Source organism: Oncorhynchus keta, chromosome 6 (genome assembly GCF_023373465.1).
Source record: "Oncorhynchus keta strain PuntledgeMale-10-30-2019 chromosome 6, Oket_V2, whole genome shotgun sequence".
Taxonomy (NCBI): domain Eukaryota; kingdom Metazoa; phylum Chordata; class Actinopteri; order Salmoniformes; family Salmonidae; genus Oncorhynchus; species Oncorhynchus keta.
The window spans coordinates 10923466-10950276 of NC_068426.1; the positions used below are offsets into that span (position 1 = coordinate 10923466).

Genomic DNA, 26811 nt, shown 5'->3' on the forward strand with positions numbered 1-26811 from the left:
AAGAGTAACGGACAGCAGTATACACTGTATACTGTGTTAATGGCAGTACAAAACAAAGAGTAACAGACAGCAGTATACACTGTATACTGTGTTAATGGCAGTACAAAACAAAGAGTAACGGACAGCAGTATACACTGTATACTGTGTTAATGGCAGTACAAAACAAAGAGTAACAGACAGCAGTATACACTGTATACTGTGTTAATGGCAGTACAAAACAAAGAGTAACAGACAGCAGTATACACTGTATACTGTACTAATGGCAATACAAAACAAAGAGTAACAGACAGCAGTATACACTGTATACTGTGTTAATGGCAGTACAAAACAAAGAGTAACGGACAGCAGTATACACTGTATACTGTGTTAATGGCAATACAAAACAAAGAGTAACGGACAGCAGTATACACTGTATACTGTGTTAATGGCAGTACAAAACAAAGAGTAACAGACAGCAGTATACACTGTATACTGTGTTAATGGCAGTACAAAACAAAGAGTAACAGACAGCAGTATACACTGTATACTGTGTTAATGGCAGTACAAAACAAAGAGTAATGGACAGCAGTATACACTGTATACTGTGTTAATGGCAATACAAAACAAAGAGTAACGGACAGCAGTATACACTGTATACTGTGTTAATGGCAATACAAAACAAAGAGTAACAGACAGCAGTATACACTGTATACTGTGTTAATGGCAGTACAAAACAAAGAGTAACGGACAGCAGTATACACTGTATACTGTGTTAATGGCAGTACAAAACAAAGAGTAACAGACAGCAGTATACACTGTATACTGTGTTAATGGCAGTACAAAACAAAGAGTAACAGACAGCAGTATACACTGTATACTGTGTTAATGGCAGTACAAAACAAAGAGTAACGGACAGCAGTATACACTGTATACAAAACAAAACAAAGAGTAACAGACAGCAGTATACACTGTATACTGTACTAATGGCAATACAAAACAAAGAGTAACAGACAGCAGTATACACTGTATACTGTGTTAATGGCAGTACAAAACAAAGAGTAACGGACAGCAGTATACACTGTATACTGTGTTTGGCAGTACAAAACAAAATGCAGTATACACTGTATACAAAACAAAAAAGAGTAACAGACAGCAGTATACACTGTATACTGTGTTAATGGCAGTACAAAACAAAGAGTAACGGACAGCAGTATACACTGTATACTGTGTTAATGGCAGTACAAAACAAAGAGTAACAGACAGCAGTATACACTGTATACTGTGTTAATGGCAATACAAAACAAAGAGTAACGGACAGCAGTATACACTGTATACTGTGTTAATGGCAGTACAAAACAAAGAGTAACAGACAGCAGTATACACTGTATACTGTGTTAATGGCAGTACAAAACAAAGAGTACAAAACTGTATACTGTGTTAATGGCAGTACAAAACAAAGAGTAACAGACAGCAGTATACACTGTATACTGTGTTAATGGCAGTACAAAACAAAGAGTAACGGACAGCAGTATACACTGTATACTGTGTTAATGGCAATACAAAACAAAGAGTAACAGACAGCAGTATACACTGTATACTGTGTTAATGGCAGTACAAAACAAAGAGTAACGGACAGCAGTATACACTGTATACTGTGTTAATGGCAATACAAAACAAAGAGTAACAGACAGCAGTATACACTGTATACTGTGTTAATGGCAATACAAAACAAAGAGTAACAGACAGCAGTATACACTGTATACTGTGTTAATGGCAGTACAAAACAAAGAGTAACAGACAGCAGTATACACTGTATACTGTGTATACAAAACTGTACACTGTATACTGTGCAATGGCAATACAAAACAAAGAGTAACAGACAGCAGTATACACTGTATACTGTGTTAATGGCAGTACAAAACAAAGATACGGACAGCAAAACTGTATACTGTGTTAATGGCAATACAAAACAAAGAGTAACAGACAGCAGTATACACTGTATACTGTGTTAATGGCAATACAAAACAAAGAGTAACAGACAGCAGTATACACTGTATACTGTGTTAATGGCAGTACAAAACAAAGAGTAACGGACAGCAGTATACACTGTATACTGTGTTAATGGCAATACAAAACAAAGAGTAACAGACAGCAGTATACACTGTATACTGTGTTAATGGCAATACAAAACAAAGAGTAACAGACAGCAGTATACACTGTATACTGTGTTAATGGCAATACAAAACAAAGAGTAACAGACAGCAGTATACACTGTATACTGTGTTAATGGCAATACAAAACAAAGAGTAACAGACAGCAGTATACACTGTATACTGTGTTAATGGCAGTACAAAACAAAGAGTAACAGACAGCAGTATACACTGTATACTGTGTTAATGGCAGTACAAAACAAAGAGTAACAGACAGCAGTATACACTGTATACTGTGTTAATGGCAGTACAAAACAAAGAGTAACAGACAGCAGTATACACTGTATACTGTACTAATGGCAGTACAAAACAAAGAGTAACAGACAGCAGTATACAATACGGCGAACTTAGCAAATGAGGCGTTGAGATAAGCACATGGAAGCCTCCATCTTTATGCAACATTGCCATTGAACATTTTACACCAATGTAGGCTAATGCCCCTTTAAGAGCCAACATTGATTTTGTGATATCTGGGATCCTTGGGACATCACTACCCTAAATCCTAACCCTAAATCCTAACCCTAACCTAAACCTTAACTGTGACCTTTACCTAACTCAACTTCAATGGGGTAACATCAGAGTTGGGACATCCCAAGGAACCCAGATAGCAAGGAGCTTGATTTTGTACTCTGTTGTGATTATACAACAGAGCTCTCGGACGAGAGCTAAACACCTTCTTTGCCCACTTCGAGGAAAACATCCAGCCCCCGATGCTCGAGGACTGTGCACTCTCAATCTCCATGGCCGACGTGAGTAAGTCATTTACGCTTGCCTCCAGTGGCGACCCGTCATTCAGGCCAGGAGGGGCAGAGCCATATAGTTAATAAAGCCGCATACAAACATGGTCTCTTTTTTGCTTTCTTGAGTGAAGCAGCTTCAAAATACAGGAGTTTCAGCCTAGTTCAGTGCTTTCTGTGGTAACGGATCAGCCAACGGAAAAAACAGAGTGTTGGGGTTGGTAATCTTCTCTAGTTGCGCCGTAATTGTCTCAGTGTTCTGTCACTCATGGGGACACTACATCACTGCAAAATCTACAGGGAGAGCTAGAAAGTTCAAACCCCTTGGGTGCTGCCATATACAGTATTTACATTAGAAGTGCCCATCAAAGAAGGCTCAAGGTCATTGGCTACAGATAAAATGACATGAAATCACGTTATATCTTCCGATGCTTTGATTGGACTGATCATGTCAACATACTTTCAAAATCTTAGCTAGCGAGCTAGACAAGCAGTCATCATCATGAATTATGTCCACAATCTACTGACAAATCCTTTTCAAGATAGAATGTATTGGTGCTCATCGCTTGTTGGACATAAACATTAGACAAGTTGGAAATCGCAAATTCAACAATGAGTGGTTTGGAAAGAATCAGTGGCTAACTGTAAGCGTTTGCAAAGCAATACTAAGTGTAAATACTAAGTGTATGTTGTGTAGTAAACTGTTAGTCGACCATGTGCATCACCCTAATAATTTGGTGCTGAAAACAAAGTTCTGCTGTTGGGACAGCTTTATGTAGGCCCTAACAGTTTCTGGGCACCGTTTGTCACCATTATAGTGCAACTAATGTACTGTTAAGTTTTGTTTTGTGTTGTGCAGAAGCTTTGCTGGCATGCATAAAAAAAAAGAAAATGGTTGAGTTTGCCCCATCAAGATTTGTACATGCTAAAATCACCACTGTAACCCTCGTAGACAACATCCTAAGCCACATCCTCAGAGCATGTGCAGACCAGTTGGCTGGAGTGTTTCAATACATATTAAAAGTCTACCTATCCCAGTCTGTTGTACCCACTTGATTCAAGATGTCCACCATTGTTCCTATACCCAAGAAAGTGAAGGTAACTGAACTAAATGACTATCACCCATAGCACCCACTTCTGTCATCATGAAGTGCTTTGAGAGGCTAGTAAAGGACCATATCACCTCCATCTTACCCGGTACCCTAGACCCACTACAATTCACATATCGCCCCAACAGATCCACTGACGACGTAATCGCAATTGCACTGTACACTGCCCTATCCCACCTAGACAAGAGAAATACCTATGTAAGAGTGTTGTTCATCGACTACAGCTTGGCATTCAACACCATAGTGCCCTCCAAGCTCACCACTAAGCTCAGGGCCCTAGGTCTGAACCCCTCCCTGTGCATCTTGGTCCTAGACCTCCTGATGGGCCGACCGCAAGTGAAGGCAGGCAACAACACCTCCACCACCCTGATCCTAGACACTGGCTGCCACAGGGGTGTGTGCTTAGTCCTCTCCTGTACTCCCTATTCAACCATTACTGCGTGGCCATACATCTTCAATGCAATCACTTTATATGTATATACTGTATTCTAGCTGTCATGACGTTGGCCTGGTGGGTAGGTTTATGACAGTCATAACATAAATACCTCTTCCCCCCTTTCTCCTCTCTCTACCTTACTGAGGTTACATTTGCAAAACCCTTGGTTAACATAGAGACTCTGGAAACATCAGTAGGTGGGGAGAAATGAACTATATTCTGGTAATCCGAACAATTGAACATATGCAGTTGTAACGTCGTTCTTCGTTTGTCGAAAGAGAGTCGGACCGAAATGCAGCGTAGTGGTTACTCATGACTTTAATAGAAAAAGTGACACATGAAATAACGATACAAAATACAAAACAACAAACGGAACGTGAAACCTAATTACAGCCTATCTGGTGAAACTACACAGAGACAGGAACAATCACCTACGAAATACACAGCGAAACCCAGGCTACCTAAATACGGTTCCCAATCAGAGACAACGAGAATCACCTGACTCTGATTGAGAACCGCCTCAGGCAGCCAAGCCTATGCAACAACCCTACTCAGCCGTAATCCCAATAATTACAAAAAACCCAACACGAACCACAACATATAAACCCATGTCACACCCTGGCCTGACCAAACATATAACGAAAACACAAAATACAATGACCAAGGCGTGACAGCGGTGGTACTTAATGAATATGATGTCAGTTCGGTTGTCATCTGAGATATTTTCATCAATGATAAGATGACATAAACTCTACAGTGGAAAGTCTACACATCAGAGTTATCGGATTCACATGGAATTGTTGTTCCATTTAAATGTTTGAATATGAAATTATTTGTGAGGGGATGAAATGTGATTTTAGCTTCTAAAATGTGAGATGTGGGTTTTCATAAGATAGGGCTGCTCACTCAGTGGCCCGCCCACGTGAAGAGACAGAGGTTGTAAACTATGAAACCCACCCCTTTTCTCCCTTCCTATATAAAGCCTTGACGACAATAGAACTATCTGTTCCGGGGATGTAGGACGATGGTCCTATGTCAGAATGGTTCAGATAACTACAGAACGAAGCCAACATCAGCGTGAGCTTTGGTTGTGAATGGTATGAACTTTGAACTCTTATTCACTACAGAAGTGATACCTCCTAGCTGTTGAGTTAGCAACCGCAGCTGCAAACTCAGGTTAGGAAGGATCAGACAGAGTATCCCGTCTACCACACAACGACGTGACTACGACGTATCTAATTGACCACCAGACATTCTTCAAAGGACTCGGTTGGACAACACGGCCTTCCATCTACCACCAACATACCAAAGTGCAGCTCAGAGGAAATATTTATTGCATTTTCCTTTTCCAAATGGGCGGTAATTTAGAATGCATAAGATACTGTATTTACGATAGCCCAGCTTCTTCCCTTTGTTCCTCAGTCTTCTCTCTTTCACTCAAACCCAGACCCTTTTCTTTTGTGTAACAAGCTGTCATATCTGTTCCGCCCACTAGGAACGTTTTCCTTTATGATGTAATTTGTAATCAAGTTATGATTAATTGTGTGTATGTGTGATTCTGTGTGATTAGTTAGGTATTTAGTAAATAAATAATTAAACCCAATTTTGTATTGCTGATTCAACTTGTGAGCCAGGGTTCGTGCAGATAAAATAATTTACAACTTGGATGACACTGAATTAAGATGACGATTGATATTGACTGCTATTGATGTACAATATTACTAGGTCTTTAAGAGTTTATTCGGAAGATAACAGCTCTATAAATATTATTTTGGGGTGCTCGACTCTCTAGTTAATCACATTTACATGATTAGCTCAATCAGGTAATATTAATTACGGAGAAATTATTTTACACAATAGCATGTCATATCAATTAATCCGGCATAGCCAAAGACACGACATAGCCATGGCTCATCCTATATACGGATGTACACACCGTTTCTATTCATATACTGTCTTTACAGACCATTATATTGTCATTCAATGATCATATATACACTACCAGTCCAAAGTTTGGACACACCTACCTATTCAAGGGTTATTCCTTTATTTTTTACATTGTAGAATAATAGTGAAGAAATCAAACTATGAAATAACACATATGGAATCATGTAGTAACCAAAAAAAGTGTTTGAAAAAATATTTTAGATTCTTCAAATTAGCTACCCTTTAGGGCTTTGATGACAGCTTTGCACACTCTTGGCATTCACACAACCAGCTTCAGGAGGTAGTCACCTGGAATGAATCTAAATCTACAGGTGTGCCTTGTTAAAAGTGCATTTGTGGAATTTCTTTCCATCTTAATGCATTAGAGCCAATCAGTTGTGTTGTGACCAGGTATGGGTTGTAGTAAACAGAAGATAACCCTATTTGGTACAAGACCAAGTCCATATTATGGAAAGAACAGCCCAACTAAGCAAGGATAAATGACAGTCTATCATTATTAAGACATGAAGGTCAGTCAATACAGAACATTTCAAGAACTTTCAAAGTTTCCTCAAGTGCAGTCACAAAAACCATCAAGCTCTATGTTGAAAATGGCTCTCATGAGGACCGCCACAGGAAAGGAAGACCCAGGGTTACCTCTGCTGCAGAGGATACATTTATTAGAGTTAACTGCACCCCAGATTGCAGCCCAGATAAATACTTCAGTGAGTTCAAGTAACAGACACATCTCAACATCAACTGTTCAGAGGAGACTGTGTGAATCAGGCCTTCATGGTCGAATTGCTAATAAAGGACACCAATAAGAAGAAGAGATTTGCTTGGGCCAAGAAACACAAGCAAAGGACATGAGACCGGTGGAAATCTGTCCTTTGGTCTGATGAGTCCAAATGTTAGATTTTTGGTTCCAACCACTGCCTCTTTGTGAGACCCAGAGGAGGTGAATGGATGTTCTCTGCGTGTGTGGTTCCCACCGTGAAGCATGGAGGTGGTGGTGTTATGGTCTTTTGCTGGTGATACTGTCAGTGATTTATTTAGAATTCAAGGCACATTTAACAAGCATGGCTACCACAGCATTCTGCAGCGATACACCATCCCATCTGGTTTGTGCTTAGTGGGACTATCATCTGTTTTTCAACAGGACAATGACCCAAAACACCTCCAGGCTGCGTAATGGCTATTTATTTGACCAAGAAGGAGAGGGATTGAGTGATGCATCAGATGACCTGGCCTCCACAATCACCTGACCTCAACCCAATTGAGATGGTTTGGGATGAGTTGGACTGCAGAGTGAAGGAAAAGCAACCAACAAGTGCTCAGCATATGTGTAAAGTCCAATACTGTTGGAAAAGCATTGCTCATGAAGCTGGTTGAGAGAATGGCAAGTGTGAAAAAGCTGTCAAGGCAAAGGGTGGATACTTTGAAGGAACTCAAATATAAAATATATTTTGATTTGTTTTAACACCCATTTGGTTACTACATGATTCCACATGTGTTATTTCATAGTTTTGATGTAGAAAATAGTCAAATAAAGAAAACCCCTTGAGTGAGTAGGTGTGTCCAAACTTTTGACTGGTACTGTATGTATATATATATATATTCCGGCCTCTGACATTGCTTGTTCTGATATTTCTTCGATTTTTTCTGGATTATGTGTGTATTGTCTTTTACTGCTAGGTATTACTGCACTGTTGGAGGTAGAAACACAAGCATTTCGCTGCACCTGCAAATCTGTGCACGCAACCAATAAACTTTGATTTGATTTGTCTGCGTTGGCCTTCTTGACCCAGACCAACCGTGGACCATAATCTCCCAATAATCTGAAGCCATGTAATTTGAGGAAAAGCTGAACAGTGACATTACTAACATAGTGAGAGTGCTTTCTGGGGTAAAGATACATGTGCAATCCACTAACTTTGGCTCATGGTGTTTCAAGGTGAATGAAGCTCAGCACAGGCCAGAGAGGCAGATGGGTGTCAGTGCTCCCACGGACAGCTCTCGTAGAGCACTGTGCAACAATAACATGTGTATCAAACCATGCCACTATTGGCCTTGAGATGAAAGCTTGAAAAGTTTTTTTCTAAATGTTTTATAATAAAACCATTTTATCTCCTGGGAATGTTAGAAAAAAAATCTAACTTTAGCAAAGCACTCCTTCACCAGCCATGTACAGCTCCACCAGAGGCAATCCGTGTTTCTGTGGGCCAACGGCTCCAGCGAGAACAGTTTGCGGAATCTGTCCTTATCAAGACTAATGGCAGCGTTGATGAACTACACAGAGCTGGAGTCAAACTGTTGCTCTGTGCTGAAGGGATTAATGCTAGCAGCTCTAAACTCACTCTCTGAGCCTCTCCTCATACCAATCTGGCAAGTAGATCAAAGTGGCAGTTTCCCAGCTCGAGTACTGACAATACTAACTGTTCTGGTGACAGAATGACATGCCAGAGACAAGGCAAGAGAGAGTGTTGAGAGCGTGCCAATTGTGAGGACCTGCTAATGGATTGATTTCACAGAGTTTACAGCAAAGCCATTAGTAACATCTGCTGTGAATGTTCCCCTGCGTATAGGAAATAACCCCCTCTCTCCTAGCATGGAGAAGGGTCTGGGTCTAGAGCTGATATCAAGTTCATACTCGCATGCCCCTCCCAAGAAATGTAGATGTCTCTTTACATTTCTTGGCCCCTCCTTCCAGCTTGCCTCCTAACCCCACGGCAACAGATGCTGCCCAGACAGAAGACCATGCCGATGCAGCAGCTACAATCAGTAGTCTCTCTCGCCAGACTCAGGGAGATACAGCGGCCATCTGTGAGAAGAAACAACAGTCAATAGAGTTTAATCTGGGATCCAGTTGAGTTTCACAAGACAGAAACTCGATCTATGTATTCAACCGTGTCCAGAGAAAACGGTCTTTGATCTTTCCCTAACATGCTGAATTATTGGAAATCTTACCATTCATAAACCATCTCAAATCAGATTGAGCTTTCTAACCGATGGTACATAGACACCATCTGCTGGCTGACTGTCACAGTCACGATTTTCTGATTGGCGAAATCCCCTCTGTGGGACCTAATAGGAGAAACATTTCCCTGCTTATTCATCCAGACTGTTGCACTGCATGTTCTTGAAGGGAATGTTGTTAAATATCAGTTGAGATGTACCTTGAAATAGTCACCCAATGTCACGCCTGTCCCCATAGGGATCTGCAACTAGAACAAGACATAACTCACATTACCAGTCACAGATTCACTCCGGTGTACAACAACACACAAGTGTTGTAGTCAAGTCACTGAACTCAAGTCCAAGTCCCTAGCATTCAAGTCACTGAACTCAAGTCCAAGTCCCTAGCATTCAAGTCACTCAAGTCCAAGTGTTTGGAGTCACGAGTCCCTCGGTAGCGCTAAAAGCTGCAGTCCAACGATCTTTGAAGCTACAGTATATGTCAATATGTATACAGCTAAGCAACGTTAGACTGCTAATACAGCAGCTATCCAAACATCTGCTGTTGTAGCTAGCATGTTGAATTATGCAAGGGAGGGAGATTTTCTGACAGTCATACCAGTCAAGTCACGAGTCATGAAAATCGTGACTTGAGTCCGAGTCCTGGACTCAAGTACTACAACACACAAATACAATACACACGGATTTAAAACAGATAGAGTTTATTTTCAACCAAAAGTAGGAAAAATACAGGTGTAAATGAAGCAAACTGACCCAGTTACAAACAACTAGTGAAGCGAACCAAGAAGACTGGAGGATGACATGGTAAACAAGGTGTTTTTCACTGTACATAATATGTATTTAATTGATTAATTAAAAACAGCTGCCATTATGTTGTGTGTGTATATATATATATATATATATATAAAAAATATTTTTTTTTAAATAAAAAGAGTTCTTAACAGGGCATGTTTTTTTTTTTACCCTCGCAGGTGTCGTCTCCTTCAGACATGAGCTCGTCGTCAGAGCAGATGTTGAGCACGTTAACGTCAAAATGTAGATGAGGCTTTTGACCCGATGCCAAATTAACTGTTAGAGTTGTCCAGTGTTTGCTGTTTTTCTATATTTTGTATACATTGAAGATATATACACACACACACACACACACACACACACACACACACACACACACACACACACACACACACACACACACACACACACACACACACACACACACACACACACACACACACTTTTTTAAACATTGTGCAAGTTTGTTGCTGGTATTCCATAAAAATGGTCAACAAGAGTTGGTCCAGTGCATTACCCCTAATACAGTTCTTCATTTCAGCTGGCCACAAGAATAACCACTGCATTTCTTCCTCTACTTTCAGAAAGAAAAGGGAAATGGATTGGGAAATAGCATGGACAAGACCACAAAACGGAAAAGTTGTCATTTCTGGCAAATACTTCTGCAAAAGCATTACAAACTGGAAACTCTCGCAAAAAGTTGAGTTTAAAGCATTATTCTTTTTATTATTGGCAAGTTCTGGTCAATTATTCCTAAGGACGGATGAGACGCGCCACAAATCTGTCAGTCACATCAAATTCATATTTTGCCAATGACGGTGGTGGCCAAACATGCACCGGTTAACAAACGTAAGAGAAATGGCGAGAGATGAAGTCAAGACACCTAAAGTAGTGCCAGGGAGTAGCTCAATGTTGTCAACTAGGCTGTGCTAACAGTAGCACCTGCCAAACATCTCCAGTCCCCCTAGAGCAGGGCTCTCCAATTCTGGTCCTGGAGAGCTACCGTCCTGAAGGTTATCTAGCACACCTGACTAATTAGATGGTCCATAAGCTGAATCAGGTTAGTCACAACTGGGGTTGGAGTGAAAATCTACAGGAGGGTAGCTCTCCAGGAACAGGGTTGGAGTGAAAATCTACAGGAGGGTAGCTCTCCAGGAACAGGGTTGGAGTTAAAAACTACAGGAGGGTAGCTCTCCAGGAACAGGGTTGAAGTGAAAATCTACAGGAGGGTAGCTCTCCAGGAACAGGGTTGGAGAACCCTGCTCTAGGGTCTGCTAGGGAAACAGTGTAGAGTTTTTACGCCGGCCATCTCTTCAGCTACTAGCAGACATCCCCCACCCAGTACCAGATAAGATTGTACAAAGCTAAAAGTTGGAGAATCTCATTTCGTGACGATGACAAATCTTTATTTATCGATGATTATTTTCTCTAGATATTTGCCAATTGTTTTGTTCTTTATAAATACGGTTTAAATCCTACATAAAAATCTAGAATTTGGTGTGCCAACATTTTTAACAAAACAACATTTGGTTTAAGAATTACACAAAAGTAAAACAATGAGCAAAGAAACCAATCATACTACACCTATGTAACACACACTTACTTCATGTCTTCATGTCAAAGAAACCAATCAAACTACACCTATGTAACACACACGTACTTCATGTCTTCATGTCAAAGAAACCAATCAAACTACACCTATGTAACACACACGTACTTCATGTCTTCATGTCAAAGAAACCAATCATACTACACCTATGTAACACACACGTACTTCATGTCTTCATGTCAAAGAAACCAATCAAACTACACCTATGTAACACACACGTACTTCATGTCTTCATGTCAAAGAAACCAATCATACTACACCTATGTAACACACACGTACTTCATGTCTTCATGTCAAAGAAACCAATTATACTACACCTATGTAACACACACGTACTTCATGTCTTCATGTCAAAGAAACCAATCATACTACACCTATGTAACACACATGTACTTCATGTCAAAGAAACCAATCATACTACACCTATGTAACACACATGTACTTCATGTCAAAGAAACCAATCATACTACACCTATGTAACACACACTTACTTCATGTCAAAGAAACCAATCATACTACACCTATGTAACACACACGTACTTCATGTCAAAGAAACCAATCATACTACACCTATGTAACACACACTTACTTCATGTCAAAGAAACCAATTATACTACACCTATGTAACACACACGTACTTCATGTCTTCATGTCAAAGAAACCAATTATACTACACCTATGTAACACACACTTACTTCATGTCTTCATGTCAAAGAAACCAATCATACTACACCTATGTAACACACACTTACTTCATGTCTTCATGTCAAAGAAACCAATCATACTACACCTATGTAACACACACTTACTTCATGTCAAAGAAACCAATCATACTACACCTATGTAACACACACTTACTTCATGTCAAAGAAACCAATCATACTACACCTATGTAACACACACTTACTTCATGTCAAAGAAACCAATTATACTACACCTATGTAACACACACTTACTTCATGTCTTCATGTCAAAGAAACCAATTATACTACACCTATGTAACACACACTTACTTCATGTCTTCATGTCAAAGAAACCAATCATACTACACCTATGTAACACACACTTACTTCATGTCTTCATGTCAAAGAAACCAATCATACTACACCTATGTAACACACACTTACTTCATGTCAAAGAAACCAATCATACTACACCTATGTAACACACACTTACTTCATGTCAAAGAAACCAATCATACTACACCTATGTAACACACACTTACTTCATGTCTTCATGTCAAAGAAACCAATTATACTACACCTATGTAACACACACTTACTTCATGTCTTCATGTCAAAGAAACCAATTATACTACACCTATGTAACACACACGTACTTCATGTCTTCATGTCAAAGAAACCAATCATACTACACCTATGTAACACACACTTACTTCATGTCAAAGAAAGGAAACGTGATGGATTATGACAATTTCAAACACAAAAAAATCTTAGTGACAACACCATCAGCAATCCAATATAATTAAACAGATACATTGCTTTTGTTTAAAAATAAATAAATAAATCTGTTTTTCAAGGGACAACAGAAAAGGACCAAGACCGTACCCTCTCCATCAGTTCTCCTGCTTGGTAAAATTCATTAAAAATATATGCTTTTGCAAAAAGGCAAAAGCGTCATTTAAAAAAGCCATACGAGTAGCTACGCTAGTGATCAAGAATAAAGTGCTCATCAATCCTTCAAATAAAATAAACTTCAGGAGAGCAGAACAAAACAAACAAGAAAATTGGCCTTGTGAGAAAATATCCATAATTGAAAACAGATCATATGTTAGACAGTTGAAGTTTACATACACCTTCGCCAAATACATTTAAACTCAGTTTCACAATCCCTGACATTTAAAACGAGTAAAAATCACATCTAAGGTCAGTTAGGATCACCACTTTATTTTAAGAATGTGAAATGTCAGAATAATAGCAGAGAGTGATTTATTTCAGATTTGATTTATTTTATCACATTCCCAGTGAGTCAGACGTTTACATACACTCAATTAGTATTTGGTAGCATTGCCTTTAAATAGTTTAACTTGGGTCAAACGCTTCAGGTCGCCTTCCACAAGCTTCCCACAATAAGTTGGGTGAATTTTGGCCCATTCCTCCTGACAGAGCTATTGTAACGGAGTCAGGTTTGTAGGCCTCCTTGCTCACACACACACACACCTTTTCAGTTCTGCCCACACATTTTCTATAGGATTGAGGTCAGGGCTTTGTGATGGCCATTCCAATACCTTGACTGTGTTGTACTTAAGCCATTTTGCCACAACATTGTCCATTTGGAAGATCCATATGCAACAAAGCTTTAACTTCCTGACTGATGTCTTGAGATGATGTGGATATATTGAAGCAACATTTCCCTTCCTCATGATGCCATCCATCTTGTGAAGCGCACCAGTCCCTCCTGCAGCAAAGCACCCCCACAACATGATGCCACCACCATGCTTCATGGTTGGGATGGTGTTCTTCAGGTTGCAAGCCTCCCGCTTTTTCCTCCAAACATAACGATGGTCATTATGGCCAAACAGTTCTATTTCTGTTTCATCAGAGCAGAGGACATTTCTCCAAAAAGTACAATCTTTGTCTCCATGTGCAGTTGCAAACCGTAGTCTGGCTTTTTTATGGCTGTTTTGGAGCAGTGGCTTCTTCCTTGCTGAGTGGCTTTTCAGGTCGATATAAGACTCGTTTTACTGTGGATATAGATACTTTTGTACCGGTTTCCTCAAGCATCTTCACAAGGTCCTTTGCTGTTGTTCTGGAATTGATTTGCACTTTTTGCACCAAAGTACATTAATCTCTAGGAGACAGAACACATCTCCTTCTCGAGTGGTATGGCGGCTGCATGGTCCCATGGTGTATATACTTGCGTACTATTGTTTGTACAGATAAACGTGCCGTTTGGAAATTGCTCCCAAGGATGAACCAGACTTATGAAGGTCTTTTTTTCTGAGGTCTTGGGCTGATTTCTTTTGATTTTCCCATGATGTCAAGCAAAGAGGCACAGAGTTTGAAGGTAGGCCTTGAAATACATCCACAGGTACACCTCCAATTGACTCAAATTATGTCAATTAGCCTATCAGAAGCTTCTAAAGCCATGACATCATTTTCTGGAATTTTCCAAGCTGTTTAAAGGCACAGTCAACTTTGTGTATGTAAACTTCTGACCCACTGGAATTGTGATACAGTGAATTATAAGTGAAATAATCTGTCTGTAAACAATTGTAGGAAAAATTACTTGAAAACATTTCAGAGAGAAATAGGAAACAGTTCAGATGTTCACTGATAGCAGTGCCATTTTGAGAACAGAATCAGTGAGGCTAAAGGTTTCAGGTTTTACCCCAAATGCCAAAAATATGTGTCAACAATGCATTAAACCTGCCTCTGTGAATTACATTCAGTATGTATTTGTAAAAAGAAAAACAAGTGGTTCATCGGGGAAATGGAACCTGGCCGAGTGCAAATTTCAACAGTGGAAACCCGAAAGAAAAACAACGATTGTACAAACTGGATTTTTACATTTCTTTAACTTTAAAATGGAGACAAATGTTGCCTTAAAATGTACAATACAATCATTTCTGCAAAAACTGGCCATACAGGTACAAAATAACGCAGCGTATTATGACTTCTGCAGTTCATATACAATCAAGTTGAGTCCAAGTTTCTGTATAATAACCCTGTTTAGAGCGTGGATGTCTTTACAATTGACATTTGCTTACAGCTCTGTCTGTTACGGCATGTTTTAAGGGGGCTGTCCACCCAGCTTTAAACCATAATGCAACTTAACACAACTTGGCTCCTGACCAATTCCAAATGGCTACACAGCCATGCGGTCAGAGATGGGCTCTCTGGCCTAGGACAACATGTTGGGAAGCTGTCAAGTCAGACTGACCATTTTCCCTTTTCTAAATCCCTAAGCCCCGTCACTAAGAACCACTAATGGTCACTGAGTGAATAACAGGTGGTTGTCGTAATATTTGAATATCTGACGCTAGATTCAAACGATGGCTCTGTATGGCACTTGATGTGTGATCAAAAGTAAAAAATGCTTTGAAATATTAAAAAGGTGGTCCCTTAAATTTTGCTCTGTTCATATTAGGCTATAGGTGTTAATCCTGTGTGTCTCGATACGCTACAAGCCGGAATGTGTACATGCATCTTCACTGTTACGGCACCATTCAACTTGTAATAGACATTTTACAGCAGTATTTCAAAGAGGTTTGGAAATGCTGTTGTGCCTTAGCTACACAGAGCGATTGCGCCACTCAGCATAAAATGGAGCCGCTGAGTTAGAGGACAGGATTTTAGCACCTGGAGAGTTGGTCTCCGCATCGGCGAGTGGAAAAACAACATTTGGCCTGCTCTCTCCAGCACCTCCAAACCTGCTACACTGTTCAACACACCTTTATGGCAAGATACAGCAATGCATGGCAATGGATTTGGAGTCGTAGAGGCTGAGACAGACTCTGGTTAAAAACAGGTATATCGGCCTCGTGGGTTTATCTAGTTGATTGGTGGCAACTTGAGATGTACCTGTTCGCTCGGGCTGGAGTGTGGTGACACGACTCCTTCCCTATCAAAATATCTCACTTTTAGATTTTACCATTTGCCACACAATAATTCAACAACTTATCCGTAGGTGATAAAACTGTATAACACCAAGGACTGCAAAGTGTGATATGTCGCGGAAAACAAAAATACAACATCAAATTGTGCCCAGGAAAGGAGGTAAAGACTTGCCGTGATCTTTTGGTTCCGTTAAAATCCCTGGGGGGAAATGATGGACGTACACCCCCCCCCCCACTCTCTGATTGTACATAGATTTATCCAGAATATAATCGACTTTGCAGGAAAAATAGAACAAGATTAGAGCGTCAGCTCCCTCGTGGCTCTGAAAACTACCTGCGCCCTGGCATGTGGATTCCGTTGACTGATGACGGGTCGGGAAGGAGCAGCTCCAGTTGTGCAAACAGGGAGAAGTGATCGGAGGGGATTTGGGGGTGGGGACAGCCGCTGATATCGTTCTCATGGAGCCAGTGAGGATCCAGAGGACCCAGAACCCCCAACACATTGAGCGTAGGCTGAGAGTAGAAGATGTAGTCAATGATGCCCTGCACGGAGAGGAAAAGCACGTTAGATGGCAATACATTCACATCACCCGGGCTGGAGAAGATTAATCAGTGTGACCCAAGCCTTCATAATAGCCCAGGCTTTTAGAACATTCCAGACAGCTTGACGCTAAATGTACACCAACGCAAAAAAGAACGTGCTACACAGAAGACGGAAGACGTGACCGTGACAGTCTCACCTTGAAGTGGAAAGTATAGTTGGTGTAAGGCATCAGGCCGTTTTCATAGGCACTCTTCAGCTTGAAGTCGTGGGTGATCCTGCCGTTGGACGTGTCCTTCTTTCCGTTGCAGTTGAAGTTTGTCAAGCTGTCGATGTAGCGCAGCTCCTGAAAGTCTTTCTGGGTACTGTCCACTCCACCCGAGCTCAGGAACTCCACCACACCTGCAAGCCCGCAAACACACACATACCACTAGGCATTACAAACGTCACTACAATAGAGCACGCTCACTTATTCAACTGAGCCAGTCCTGTCATCCACTCACCAGAGTCAGGCAGTGAGTTGAGGTCAGCACACAGGACGAGTGGGACGGCGTTGGTCTCCCCGGTGATGGAGGAGAGCTTGAGGCTGCGTGTGGCCTTGTCTACGATGTTCTTCACCTCAGACATGAACATGACGGTCTGGACCACCTTGACGTCTGAGTACGCCGGGTCCCAGTGCATGTGGGCGTTGGCCACCAGGAGGAGCTGTTTCTCCACGCCGTGCAGAGACTTCCCCGCTGGACAAACACACAGCATAACAGCAGCATTTCTACATGGGAAACATTTAAGCCCTATGGAATTCCCACTTCTTTCGCGTGTGGTGAGACCTACCGGACTGCTCCATCATCTCCTTGCGCACCTCTAGAAGCGCAGCCACACCAATGTTGTCCTTAGTCATGACTCTGTTGAGCATGGCCTAGAGCCCTCAGAGTTGGCCATGGCCAGCTGGTTGAATTCCACCGTGTGTTTCTGTATCAGGCTGAATCTATACAGTAGAGAGGAGGAGGGGAAGAACAGACCGGTGAGAGGAGGAGAGGAAGAACAGAGACCGGTGAGAGGAGGAGAGGAAGAACAGAGACCGGTGAGAGGAGGAGAGGAAGAACAGAGACCGGTGAGAGGAGAGGAGGAAGAACAGAGACCGGTGAGAGGAGGAGAGGAAGAACAGAGACCGGTGAGAGGAGGAGAGGAAGAACAGAGACCGGTGAGAGGAGGAGAGGAAGAACAGAGACCGGTGAGAGGAGGAGAGGAAGAACAGAGACCGGTGAGAGGAGGAGAGGAAGAACAGAGACCGGTGAGAGGAGGAGAGGAAGAACAGAGACCGGTGAGAGGAGGAGAGGAAGAACAGAGACCGGTGAGAGGAGGAGAGGAAGAACAGAGACCGGTGAGAGGAGGAGAGGAAGAACAGAGACCGGTGAGAGGAGGAGAGGAAGAACAGAGACCGGTGAGAGGAGGAGAGGAAGAACAGAGACCGGTGAGAGGAGGAGAGGAAGAACAGAGACCGGTGAGAGGAGGAGAGGAAGAACAGAGACCGGTGAGAGGAGGAGAGGAAGAACAGAGACCGGTGAGAGGAGGAGAGGAAGAACAGAGACCGGTGAGAGGAGGAGAGGAAGAACAGAGACCGGTGAGAGGAGAGGAAGAACAGACCGGTGAGAGGAGAGGAGAGGCAGAACAGAGACCGGTGAGAGGAGGAGAGGAAGAACAGACCGGTGAGAGGAGGAGAGAAAGAACAGACCGGTGAGAGGAGGAGAGAAAGAACAGACCGGTGAGAGGAGAGGAGAGGAAGAACAGACCGGTGAGAGGAGGAGAGAAAGAACAGACCGGTGAGAGGAGAGGAAGAACAGACCGGTGAGAGGAGGGGAAGAACAGACCGGTGAGAGGAGGAGAGGAAGAACAGACCGGTGAGAGGAGAGGAAGAACAGACCGGTGAGAGGAGAGGAGAGGCAGAACAGAGACCGGTGAGAGGAGGAGAGGAAGAACAGAGACCGGTGAGAGGAGGAGAGGAAGAACAGAGACCGGTGAGAGGAGGAGAGGAAGAACAGAGACCGGTGAGAGGAGGAGAGGAAGAACAGAGACCGGTGAGAGGAGGGGAAGAACAGACCGGTGAGAGGAGAGGAGAGGCAGAACAGAGACCGGTGAGAGGAGGAGAGGAAGAACAGAGACCGGTGAGAGGAGGAGAGGAAGAACAGAGACCGGTGAGAGGAGGAGAGGAAGAACAGAGACCGGTGAGAGGAGGAGAGGAAGAACAGAGACCGGTGAGAGGAGGAGAGGAAGAACAGAGACCGGTGAGAGGAGGAGAGGAAGAACAGACCGGTGAGAGGAGGAGAGGAAGAACAGACCGGTGAGAGGAGGAGGGGAAGAACAGAAAGGTGAGTTCAATGTGCTGCCTCTGGGACAGCTTAAAAAGGCTATTCTGCAATGGCTGAAATTGGAATCATTACACCTCTGAAACACACACACAGGGTAAATGTCATACATACAGTGCCCACACACACTAAGGATACACATTTCAGTACATTTTCCTGCCGACTAACTGACCCTCAACCAGTTAAGGTTACATTTTTATCAAACAGTAAAATGACATGACCAACAGAAAATACTTTCAGAGATCTGTATATAATGAAGAGATGTTTATTTCTGCCCCCTAATAAATGGTAGTCGTCCCAAGGCTGGAAGGCAGGCGACAGAAACACATTGGGCTTGTTTTGGACAGATTTTGGCGAGAGTGAAACCTCACACTTCCTCTCTTATACTATGCATGCCTATAAGGACTGGACATTTTTAATTAAGAGCTTAAAAATGGAACCATGCAACAATAGCAAGCCTGTCGTCTTACAGTCAAAAAGCTAGAGCCTATTATTGAACATGCAACTGCTGTAATGTAATGAAGCAGCTAAGTCATTTTCAAACATTTACCAAAAATGAAACAGCAGACCAAAATGTGAACAGAGATGAAACTCTCCACTAGAAACTTCTACAACAACTAGGATGTGTTGCTAATATGACCAGGATCGTGCTTTCGGCTCCAGCACAACAAAAGACAGTTGATGTGGAAACCAATGGAACAGGAGAGAAATGCTGGTTAATGGCATCAAGAAGTCTTTATAAGATATTTGCCTACATGTTTCTATGGAAAGATTTTAAAACATGCCTCATTATATGAAGTAAAGTAAAACGTTCAGCTTTCAGACAATTACTGCCTCAAGCTCACATTGCAAAGTGGTGGGTGACCCGCTGATAGCCTCCCTACCGTTGACTATAGCCTACGCACTCAAATGGCAAGAGGGAGGCGCACTGATAGCCTCCCTACCGTTGACTATAGCCTACGCACTCAAATGGCAAGAGGGAGGCGCACTGATAGCCTCCCTACCGTTGACTATAGCCTACGCACTCGAATGGCAAGAGGGAGGCGCGCTGATAGCCTCCCTACCGTTGACTATAGCCTACGCACTCGAATGGCAAGAGGGAGGCTCGCTGATAGCCTCCCTACCGTTGACTATAGCCTACGCACTCGAATGGCAAGAGGGAGGCACGCTGATAGCCTCCCTACCGTTGACTATAGCCTACGCACTCGAATGGCAAGAGGGAGGCACGCTGATAGCCTCCCTACCGTTGACTATAGCCTACGCACTCGAATGGCAAGAGGGAGGCGCGCTGATAGCCTCCCTACCGTTGACTATAGCCTACGCACTCGAATGGCAAGAGGGAGGCGCGCTGATAGCCTCCCTACCGTTGACTATAGCCTATGCACTCGAATGGCAAGAGGGAGGCGCGCTTGATTTACAAGTTGAGATTGACAAATGAAAAAAGCTCCTTTTGAAATTGTGGCTATCAAAATGTATTTGTATTTTTTACACACGATTGCATTTAGAATTGTTATTTGTTGCGCAATGAATGTTTCACTCCAGTGAAGAGCTGATAGGACATTCCTCTCCTCAAACGAGTCTTGTATGCTGTGAGTGTGTGATAAATAAGATACATGATGACGAAAGAAAATACACAAGTGACAATTTAATACCACTAAATTATGCAGATTAAACTATGGACCGATAAGCGGTCAAACGTATTTTTGGCGGCTAACCGATCAAAATCCTTAATACATATGTGAGCTCACAATCTAATTAGGACTGACAGTTGGCAGTGTGGTGTCAACTCACTTTTTCTGTAAAATATTGCGCAGCCGTCCACATGGTCCTCTGGCACGGGACTTAGGGCTAAAGAAGCCCTCGTAACCTTGCTACTTCAGCTCTGGCAGGAAATAGCTGTAGTACTGAACTGTTTCCACTTCCTGTTAAGGAAAAACCAGGACAATTGCAGTTAGTGTACATTTTGAAGGTGCATTATTCAAAGTATAGGACCTGTAAACTATGGAAATCGAACCCCCATTCTCTTCCAACAGATGTCATTCTAACTATGGAAATCGAACCCCCATTCTCTTCCAACAGATGTCATTCTAACTATGGAAATCGAACCCCCATTCTCTTCCAACAGATGTCATTCTAACTATGGAAATCGAACCCCCATTCTCTTCCAACAGATGTCATTCTAACTATGGAAATCGAACCCCCATTCTCTTCCAACAGATGTCATTCTAACTATGGAAATCGAACCCCCATTCTCTTCCAACAGATGTCATTCTAACTATGGAAATCGAACCCCCATTCTCTTCCAACAGATGTCATTCTAACTATGGAAATCGAACCCCCATTCTCTTCCAACAGATGTCATTCTAACTATGGAAATCGAACCCCCATTCTCTTCCAACAGATGTCATTCTAACTATGGAAATCGAACCCCCATTCTCTTCCAACAGATGTCATTCTAACTATGGAAATCGAACCCCCATTCTCTTCCAACAGATGTCATTCTAACGTGACACGGTTGTCCTGCCATCTGATGCTAGACCGATTGTACCACGCACGTGTCATAATTCATTGCAGCGGTCAGTATTAAATCCCAGTGTGTCCGTCTGCCCACCTGTAGGCTGATGATGTCAGCACTGCAGTTCAGGATCTCCTGCATGATGGACTTCTTCCTGAACTCCCAGTTGAGGGCCCAAGAGGGGCAGTAGCTGTACAGCTGGCGAGTGGCGTACTTATCACACAGCACGTTGTAGCACATCACTGAGAACAGGGCCCAGCAAAGGACATAGGGACGTAAACAGGAGATTATCCAAGTCTCATTATGGCTCTGAATATGATCAACACACACAACAATGTGTGTGTTGATATGTGGCTTTCAATATGCATTGCAAGTGATTTGTAAGGGTGGATGAGTTTGTTACCTGCTGTTCTTGCCCGGTCCGGCTCAGCCTGAACAATCCATAATCTGGGTGGGGGCTGCTCTGAGCTGACTGAGACAGATAGGGGGAACATGAGTCATCCTGACACTGCTCCTCAAGGATGAGTGACCACTTGAATAGGATCATCAAGATCAACTAACAACTGCTGAGTCATTCCATTCACCCAATGTCAAAGAAAAGCTACGTATTTAATACCTGCTAACTAACACACTAACACACTCACAATTCAACACAGGAACAACAACATCCATTTCTTGTATTTGGACTCACCTCGTTTAATCCCTGACAGATTGCCCAGAAGGTAGTTGAGCAGATTCCTTGTGCCATCATGCTCCTGGTAGAGGTTCAATATTTCTTGTGCAAGTGGGTTTCCTGCAGGAGGAAACAGAAAGAAAATGAAGACACTACACAGAATATATTACACAGGTTCAAGGATGCAGAATGAAAACAATGCCACATCTCTCATTCTGTGACCTCTACTCTGGAAATCACTTGGCTGAGCAACCAAATAGGCATACACAGATTATTATTAGAGCTAAAACTACACAAGGGAATCCTTGGAGAAAACCCATGCAAGATTTCAAATCCCTATGAATTTAGATAACCCAAACAACCAAAACATAAATGAGTATGGAGCGAAGTTTACCTTTTAATCCCAGTGTTTGTAACTGAAACAGTTTTCCAAGCTCAAAAAGGTAGAACCCTCAACTGGTTGTTGTTTAAAATAATTTCCCTGTAGAAGAGGTAAAGACAGACGCGTTTTAGGATGCTCGGGACAGAATAAGATTCAGAAAGTAATCAAAGAAGTGAAGGCTTTTGTCGAGTCACCAGAGCTGTAGAAATCCCTCTGAAGCAACACATAACGATCATCTGTCAATCAATAAGTATCTGTTCAGGTCATTTCCATGTCTGCTCAGCCAGTTACTGAGCAATGTTTCATTGAGGGTCAGGTGCAGAAGAGCGAATACACAGGAGCGATACAAACAAAAATAAACATTTCCTTGAAACAGAGGAACTAGCTATTACCAATTTCAATAATAATAAGGAATAAGGATATGCAATACCACACACGGGAACCTGACATGTCTCTTCATCCATCTCCTTTATAGAATGTGCTCTCAGTCTAAATGCCCTAGACTCTGAAATGGCAATGTTGACTGAATGAACAAACACACTTATCATTTCAAATTATAATGGAAACAACTCAGAACAACAGGGGTTGAAGCATGAGAATTGTAGAAAGGGGTTAAATGAAACAGAAAGCAGGTTAATTCCAATGCTATTTTGTAAAAAAGGAACATCAAACTCTTCTCTGTAACAGGCCATATCAATAGCTGTTAGCGCATATCATTTCTCACGTGGAAGACAATAACAGTAATGTGGATTTTAGTTCTCCAAACTAGCATCACTTAGTGCAGGGTGAATTGTCGCCACTGAAGACTGACAGACCTGAGAGACACTATGTCGCCAAGCTCGGCAGGCAGGCTCCTGATCTTGTTGGATGAGAGGTCCAGGTACACCAGGTTTTGAAGTTTGGCAATATCAGGCGGGATACGACAGAGGGAGTTATCGCCGATATGAAGAGCAGTGAGGTGAGTCAACGTCCATAACGAGGTGCTCAGAGTCCTCACTTTACCTGCCCAGGCGAGTGGGGGAATGAGAAACACAGTAATTTAAATAGAAATAAAGAACACACCTACTAGGCCACGGGAGGTTGCTGAGGGGAGAACGGCACATAGTGAACAGAGCAAAGGGAATGGCATCAAACACCTGGAAACCATGTGTTTGCTATGACTCCAGTCATTACCCTGAGCCCATTCTCCCCAATTAAGCTGCCACCAACCTCCAGTGCATAGGCTTACGTGTTGGAAGCCTTCAAATCAAATCATTTTGTCACATGCACCGAATACAACAGGTGTAGACTTTCCCGTGAAATGCTTACTTTCAAGCCCTTAACCAACAATGCAGTTAAGAAAATTGTTAAGGAAACATTTACTTTAAAAAATAAATAGTAACACAATAAACAATTATGAGGCTATATACAGGGGGTAGAGGTTAGTCGAGGTCATTTGTACATGTAGTTAGGGGTGAAGTGACGAATACATACTAACGCTGTCACCACAATGAGCTTTTTGACATGCGCTAAGCCAAACAGTTTCATCTGTATTTGATGCTGTAGCATGTAATGCCGCCTCAACCGGTCCTCACCACTGATTTCGAGCTCAGCCCAGTATGACTTCTTCCCATTGGCTGCCTCCTCAGTGGACATTATCGTGTACATCCGCCTCGAGTCGGGCGGATCATATTTTTCCTTGGGCATCCCTGTAACACAAAAAAAATAAAAAATACATACATTGCACGATCCATTTGAAACCATACCCTCAAAGAGCTATCCTATAGATTTTGACTCATATGCAAATAGCCTAACACATGAATTCCTAGAAAACCTCATATTTACAAAACTGTGAGGAAAAAAAAAACACGAGTCTAAGATAATGCAACTTCAATACAGTACTTTGCAAGTCTGTTTAGACTAAAGTTATTCGAAGAAAGGAGAAACCAGCACTCACTGAAATATTCTTTAAGTTCGTTGTTTATAACATGGATATAACATGCCTCTCCGTTACAGCTATTTTTCTCTGGCCTAAAGTAATTACAATTCACCACTTATTCCACGGGGCCATCTCCAAAACATGCAAAGCAGTAGACAACAGTTTTTTTTCTTCCAGAAACGAAATGTACACCTCTAGTAAAAACCACTCCGTAGACAGCTGATTCAACCTGCCATTCACCCTGTCTACAGTTTCTCTTAAAATCTGATTAAATCTCATCCTAACCTTAACCACACTGCTAACCTTATGGCTAATACTAACCTTAAATTAAGATCAAAAAGCAAACTTTATTTATATATATTTTTTACGATATAGCCCATTTATACTTTATGGCTGTGGTAACTAGCGGAAACAGTGCCAAAAAACAAACAAACAAGAGGCTGATGAATGAACACTCTTAATAAGAGAGCCATAGAAAAACACGTATACACAAATTATTTTTCTTCAATTCTAAAATCAAGACACATCTTAACACAATCAGAAAAACAGATTGACACTGTAAGGGACATGTGTCAAAATGGTACAAACTGCAAGATTCACGTGTTGAGTTTAGGAGCTACCACAAAAGCACAACAAAAGCAAAGACTTGATAAAATAGCTAGCCTAGCTTTCTTAATAATGACAAAAACAAGACCTTTCTGTAAATCACATGTTAACTCCGAGCAAGTTTAGGGGTGGGTTATGCTGTGCTGCCAGTAAACATAAACACACATACCTTAATTATTAATGATTTCTGACACATAAAATAACTTCACGTTGACAGCTAACACGTTCACAAACCTTTGTTCTGACGAATTGAGGTCAAACACTAGCGGATTGCATCTTGCAAGTTGTTAGCAAGCTAGCTAATTTCCATAATAGTTCATTTTTTGCATTGGTTACTGGTTTAGCTTAACTACTAAGTAAACACTTGACATCATTAGCTAGCTGAACAAGTTTGTAGCTAACGTTAGCTGGTAAGTTAATGTTAACTAATGTCGTAGCATATGCTACCTAACGTTAATAACCACAACAACAACAAAATAACATGCTAGTTAACTGATCCATCTAACTTGGTTAGTTCAACACAAATGCAGCTATCTTTGCCATTCGGCTTGATTTGCATACTGGGTAAAGTTTATATACATTGGCTTAATTACATTGAGCCGTATGAGCTTCAGAGATAGCTAGTTTAGTTAGCTAGCCTTTCGAGTATGTTTACATATATCAGATATCAAATACTTCAACCTCCCTCGACTTCTAGATTGACTTCAGAGTCCGGTTAGCGAGCTAACGTTAGTTAGCAAAACAGAAACCAATAGTTAAAGTAGCAACGAGGAAATGTGGCTATCCCTCATGGATTAGCACGTTTTGCTATATAGCTGGATAACTAGCTTATATAGTTTGACAACTAGGGTTCTAGCTAGCTACCCATTTTTATTGTTAACTAACTGGGTTAGCATTCGTGTTGGTTAGCTGACTGGTATTAGCTATCTAGCTAATACGTCTCGTAAAAGTAACGTTTTCGTACACAAACAAATGCGTATCTATGACTGGGAATATGATGGTTCAGCTACCTGAACGAGCATACCAATCAGCGTTACGTTTCCTTTGTTTTTCTGATTCACTTTGGGTCAGCTGTTACCCACTGAAGGAAAACAAGAATCACGTCGTCCGTCAGACTGTTGGTGTGTGATAACGCGCGTCGTAATTGGTCGTTGCTGACACAACCAAGGCCATTGGGCCATTTACTAACATTTTACAACGCCTCCAAACCGAGTCTGCTGGTGCAAAACAATATGTAGTTCGCATCAAACACAGTTCCGCTGACTTGTAGTGTGCAGTTAGGGGCTGGGCTCCTTTGACCCCGCCCACCGTTTTTGTTGTTGATGATTGCACGATTGTGCAAGGCACACGTTGAATACAAACATATTTCATTTTTGAAGATCGCAAGAAATGTTATATAAATCGGTACTTGCGCTTATGCTTCTAGTTCCAACAGTGGAGTAATATCTAACAAATAATCT

At 41.9% G+C, this 26811-nt stretch overlaps 1 long non-coding RNA gene and 1 pseudogene across 8 annotated transcripts; both read right to left on the reverse strand.

Annotated features, from left to right (window-relative positions):
* Window positions 1–10057: 10057 nt before the first annotated feature.
* On the reverse strand, window positions 10058–16581 carry LOC118384932 (uncharacterized). Of its 8 annotated transcripts, XR_008138927.1 has the most exons (3): window positions 13095–16581; window positions 12932–12980; window positions 10058–12825 (listed from the first exon to the last, which is right to left on the reverse strand). It is a non-coding gene; the product is annotated as an uncharacterized LOC118384932 (long non-coding RNA). The 8 variants fall into 8 exon arrangements; XR_008138926.1 differs by lacking the exon at window positions 12932–12980 and having other exon boundaries at window positions 13152–16581; XR_008138929.1 differs by lacking the exon at window positions 12932–12980.
* Window position 16582: 1 nt separating this feature from the next.
* On the reverse strand, window positions 16583–26333 carry LOC118384933 (CCR4-NOT transcription complex subunit 6-like; annotated as a pseudogene).
* Between the last annotated feature and the right edge of the window lie 478 nt (window positions 26334–26811).